This window comes from Lampetra planeri, chromosome 82 (genome assembly GCF_965212315.1).
Source record: "Lampetra planeri chromosome 82, kcLamPlan1.2.h2, whole genome shotgun sequence".
Lineage (NCBI taxonomy): Eukaryota > Metazoa > Chordata > Hyperoartia > Petromyzontiformes > Petromyzontidae > Lampetra > Lampetra planeri.
The window spans coordinates 4161937-4168487 of record NC_136186.1 but is presented as its reverse complement, the minus strand read 5'-3'; positions in this window follow the sequence as shown (position 1 = coordinate 4168487).

The following is a 6551-nucleotide window of genomic DNA, read 5'->3' as shown; positions in this document are numbered from 1 at the left end:
AAACACAATCCACTCCCCAACGAGCGGCGGTGTAATTGAATAACTTATGTTAATGAGACGGGCACATATGCAGAGATGAGGCGTGGATGCTGAAGCCGTCGCAATGAACGAGCGACGGTATTTATGAATAAATTATGTTAATTAACCGCCAGTTGATATTTTCAGTTTCATTTATTAGGTACTAGCGGGAAGCACCCGGCGTTGCCCGGGGGAAACATTTATTGAAAAACTTCTCAAAAAACTTAAAAACATAACATATACAAATGAAAAAAAAAATTTTTTTGATGATTATCTCATTAATAAAAATTTTCATGAAACCCAACGCGCGGTGGAAAATAAACTTACGCTCGCGCGTCAAGATTCGATTCTTTAGATCGCGCAAAGCAATCGAAGGTTTTAGATTTCTTTAGAATCGGCCTATTCCCGTTTAATCGATACCAGAAACGCTCAGCAGATATCGATTCTCGCCACACACTTCTTGGTCATTCCCCCCCCCCCCCAAATACAAAAGTGTAATTTTATAATTTTTGCAAGGTGTACATTTTGCAAAGTACCCACAGGGCAAATTTCAAGTTTGTTGCATGTCGGGAAGTACGCTAAACATTTTGAACACAACACATTCACAAATTTTCCTTTTATATATAGATAGCGGTTAGTACCCGGCGTTGCCCGGGCGAAAAAGGCAGACACATGTAGTTACACACGCAAATCCATTGATACACACACAGAGTTACACGCACAAATGGACTCACACATACATACATAGACTGAACAACAACAACTGCCATTCGCCACTAAGTGGCGGTGACGTCACAACAACGCTTGTGCCAGGCTATGTGCACCTTGAGGCCACGTGAAGTGTCGAACGCCCGCTGGCAAGAGGTCACGGGGCAAACCCAGATGGCACAGGTCGACTGACTGAGACGACTGGCTGATGCAGCACCTGTGGCTCCTACTGTGGCAACTTGCTGTGCTTTAGCCGCCCGGCGCTCCGCTCGTTGTTGTGAGCGTCGCTCCTCCGCCCTCCATTGTTGTTGGAGGGCGATTGCCTCCAACTGGCCAGTAGCGTCCTTCAGGAGCCTCCTCCACAGAGGCCGATCTTGACATGGGTAGTACCAGTCATCGGCAAGTCCACTCAGCTCCACGTCCTCCTGTACCACATCACTCCATCTCTTCTCCAGCCCGTGCCACGGCCGTTTAGCCCCTTCGATCCGGCCGAACAAAAGCTGTTTAGGCATGCGGTGGCTGGGCATGCGGGCTACATGACTCAGGCAACGCAGCCTTGGGACTTTGTCCACATCTTTCAAGGATTTGTGAGCTCCTCACACAATGCAGCCTAGTTAAACCCAGGATGCATCGTAGGCAGGCCATACTAAATGTTTCTAACCGGCGAAGATGTTCCATTAGGGGGGTCCAAGTTTCAGAAGCATAGAGAAGGAGGGAATGACCGTGGCCGAGAAGACCTAAAGCTTCGTGCGGAGTGATAGACCAGGTAGCTTCCAAACAGCGTTACACAACCGATGAAAAGATAATGCGGCTCGACTGATTCTGAGTGATACCTCTGCTGTTAAACCAGAGCTGGTCATTAGCAGACTGGCAAGGTATGGGAAACTCTTCACTGTCTCTACAACTGCCCCATCACCAATTGGGAGTTGTGGGGATGGAGTGTCCGATGGTACAAAATACCCAGGAAAGTGCTTCGTTTTGGTGGGGCTGATGGTAAGGCCCCACCTGTTGGTGGCAAGCTCCAGGTTCAGCAGCAGCAGCACCTCGAACTCCTCTTCGGAGTGAGCAGCCATTAGCAGATCATCGCCATACATAACGTGGTTGAGCAACAGGGAGCCATCCCTTGACTGCACCCGGGCATCGATCAGCCTCCCATTGTATCTGTAGCAGATGGGAATTTTTGCGGTACAGGCATTGAAGGCTCGACGAACTACGTGGTCCAATGTGGGAGCCAGAGGACATCCCTGTTGCACCCCAAGGTGTAAAGGGAATGGCTCTGACTCACGGCCACGTAGTTAAGACGCGGGGCCGCTCACCATCGTTGAAGGTCCTTAAGGATGGTGATGAGTGGGTTCGGGACTCGGAAAGCACGAAGAGCAACCCAGAGGCCAGGCCTCGTGATGGTATCATAGGCCTTGAGCAGGTGAATAAAGCACACGCATGGACTAAGATGTACACATGGACGTACAGACACGCAAAGAAATGGAGTTACACTGACTAACATGGAGGCATGCACACACAGCGACTAACACACACGCACATGGACTGAGACACACACACACAGACATATGAACTGACACACACAAACACATCGACTTACAGACACACACACATATGGACTCACACACACATAGACATGCACTTGAGTTACACACACATATCGACGTACACACATACAGCGACACACACACATACATAGAGTGACACACACATTGCCGTACACACACACATACACATGTGGACTGTCCACACAGACATCCACTTGAGATATACACACATGGAGTTGCACACACATATATGGACGTACACACATACAGCGACTCACACACACACACCGACTGGCACACAGCAATACGTGGACTAAAACACACATTGACGTAAACACACATATGTACTTACACACACACACATATGGACTAAGACACACACACATGAACTTACACATACATAGACTGACACACACATAGCCCTACACACACATACACACATGGACTGTGACACACAGATATCTACTTTAGATACACAGACATGGATTAACACACATATGGACTCGCACACAGACGCATTGACTTATACACACACATCGAGTGACACACACATGTATAGACTTACACACACATGTGGACTAACACACACACATATGAACTGACATACACATCGACGTACACGCACACAGATCGACTGACACACACACATGGACTAACACACACACATAAACACTTTGACGTTGTCCATTCGAAAAAGATGTGAGGGTCGCTAGCCCCCGAGATCCCTCCCTCGGTACCCCTATCGGCCGGGTTAACCTCATTACTCGCCCCCTCGCTGCTAGGCGAACCGCTGCTGCGTTCTTCACCCATGGGGTGAGAGCCGTCGCTCCAGGATTCCCCTCCCCCGCGGGTCCGCGTAGTAGGCATGTTTAATTACGTACGCGCACACCCACACACAGCGCTGCGCGGCACTCACTCAACCCTGACCACTCACGCTAGGATCGCGCACCTGTATTATACACGTCGTGAACGTGCGCGCACACACGCATACAGCTCCACACGCGATACCCACTCTTGCGCCGCTCTGCGCCGCGCTCGCCGCTCACGTTATGATCGCGCACCTGGGGTACGCTGATTACGCACGCCGCGAGCTTACGCATACACAGTACCACATGCGTTCACACTTATAACACGAGATCACACGAGGCCACGATCAGCTATTAATGATTTATTATATGCTACCTGCGAATTGATGTTGAATCAGTGAGTCGACGAGGCTGGCCTATTCCACCCAAACCTGTACCTATTCCCTATTTATCGGCTTACGCTACCCTACTTCACCTCCCCACTCACTGTTTGGTGCCCGCGGTGGTTCGCTGCTCCCGGTGCTAACAGCGCACCTCGACGCGTCGCACGGACGTCCGGGTCGCTGGCTGGAGCTGCCGCGGGTCCGCTGGCCTGGAGAGAACCGTCCGATTTCCCCTTTGCGCTTCCCATTTATCCTGATTCCCGGACCCCTACCCCCTTCCCACGCACCGTGCGCCTTCGCTATGCTAATTAATCCTTTGTCCGCGCGGCGTGAACTCCAAACAATGGCACGCGCCCCCCTCGCCCGGGCCAGGCAGCTCCGCGGTGCCTTTGTTCCGCTAATCAATGAGCGACCTGAACGGCGCAAATTCCAATCAATCCTTTTCTCACGCAGGCCCCCATCATCGAGGTTCATGCGGCGGTGTCCATCACAAAGGCCCGTCGTGGGAAGCTGTGCATGGCTCCTCGCGCGCCTCCCCTCTCCCAATTATTTATGCTAATAGCCTTATCCTTTAACTCCCCTAACAATGGTGCCTGCGCGCTCAAGCGTAATTATCCCAACCCTCCATGACTATGCGCAACAGCTCCTGCGGTCCCGCTATTCGTGCTGTCCCGTCCCTCCCCTGCTTGCCCCGTCGACCCGTGGGGGTGTGTGTGGGGGGAAAATGCACCTCAACCGCGGTGGCCGAATGCCCCATGCCGCGACCACCCCATATTACGGCTGGTCGCAGCGCCGCGGCGCAACGTAGCACGGGGGAGGTCGTCCAATTCCCTGATCGCCGGAAACCGTGAGAGTTAACCCCGATAAGGGTTTCTCGGATAAAAACCGGTCGGCCAGGTGACCTCCCCTCGGAGCTCTATGGGGGGGGGGGGGGGATGCGTGCGGGTGTGTTCGTGTGAGGTGAGGTGAGGGGGACGCGGGGTTGGCTCCGTTGCTTGGTGGTGGCGAAGTCGGGGGTTTGGGCGCCTGCTGAACGGCTTCGTGGCGGCGGCATCACAAAGACACCCACATGGAGTTAAAGACACGCATGGCTCTACACGCACACACATATGGACTCAAAGACACACACATGGACTCACACACACACATCGACGGGCACAGCAATCCCCGATGATGGCACAGCTATCAGTATCGCAGTACTACGTATGAGTAAATAGCGTGACGTGAGCGATGGAAACAATAGAAATGCATTTAAGAAATAAGCAGAAATCACAGACTGGCAGTAGACCGTGGCAGCGTTATAAAAGCGCAGCAAAAAAAGGGGAAATTGAGCAATCCAAAAATCCAAAAAGAGTTTTGCGTACACAAAGCTAATTATTGTAACATGTCAACTCGTTTCATAATGGTAAACAATGAACTTGAGTTGCTATCTTCACGCAAACATAATTATTGTAACATCTGTGAATTTGATTCATAATGGCAAACAATGAAGCTGAGTTTTTATCTGCACACAAACATTATTATTGTAATGTTTGTCAAGTAATGTATTTAACAATAATAGGCAATGGACTTGAGGCAAGGAAATTTGTACTTAGCATAGGCGTGTTGAGGCCTTGTGCGATGCATAGCCCCCGTCCTGGCCTACATTGGCGAGGCGCGGAGTTGGCACGTTGGCAGGCTAGGGGCTGGGCAGCTACCCCCTCTCCAACATCCGCTGCCCGTGCAAGAATAATGCTATGTAATCAGTAAAATATTATTATCTATGGACTAGTATAAACTGAACGCATCGTGTTGGGGGGGGGGGGGAAACGGTATAGCCTATTCCCACCACGGGGCTTAGGGCGTGCCGCCTGGCAAATTATTTCGTCTTAAACCCCACCGTCCGAGAGCCAAATCCCCCGCAAGCGCGAGCGCACGGAGACTTTTATAAATAACTAGCGGAAGTACCCGGCTTTGCCCGGGTGAAAAATATATTTCTTAAAAACTTTACATATATATACACAGATACTAAGGTATTGTCAAAGCCCGGTGGGCTGTTTGTACATTTCTCCACCAACAAATATATAAGAGGCTTTCACAAGTCCAAAAAGTTGTAGAAAGTGTGGGGTAAATAGTTGATCTCAAAAGGTTTCCGAAAATTGTGGTCTCCCCCCCCCCTCAAAAAATATCTTTACCCCTCGTAGGTATATATACTAACAACACCTTACATACAACAGAGGAAGTGGTATCTATTGACTCTGTAGTAGTATCTACTGACTGTACCGTAGTATCTACTGAGCCAGTAGTAGCTACTGACTGTGTAGTAGTATTTAGTGACTGTAATAACTACTGACCATAGTAGTATTTACTGGGCCTACAGTAGTATCTACCGACTATATACTCGTAACGACTAACTGTATAGTATCTGCTGACTCTATAGTTGTATCCACTGACTATAGTAGTAACTACAAAATCTATAGCAGTATCTACTCACTCTATAATAGTATCTACTGACTCTAGTAGCTACTCACCGTGGTAGTATGTACTGACTGTATAGTAGTATATACTGACTGTAGCAGTATTGACTGACTGTAGCGGTATATACTGACTGTTTTAGTATTTACTATAGCGGTATCTACCAACTCGATAGCAGTATCTACTATCGCTACAGCAGTGTATACCGACTGAGGTCGTACCTGCTATCACTACAGCAGTGCATACTGCTGTGTTGGTACCTGCTATGACGACAGCAGTACATACTGTGGTGGTACCTGCTATGGTGACAGCAGTACATTCTGTGGTGGTGGTACCTGCTATGATTACAGCAGTGCATATTGACTGTACTCATCATTCACCCTCACCATTCACCACTCACAACTCACCCTTACCACTCATCCTCACTACTCACCACTCCCACTCACTATTCACCATTCACCCTCACAACTCACCACTCACCAATCTCCCTCACCAATCTCCCTCACCAATCTCCCTCACCACTCACCCTCACCACTCACCGTCACAACCACCACTCACCCTCACCACACAACCTCACCCTCACTACTCACCATTCATCCTCACCAATCACCACTGACCAATCACCACTCACCACT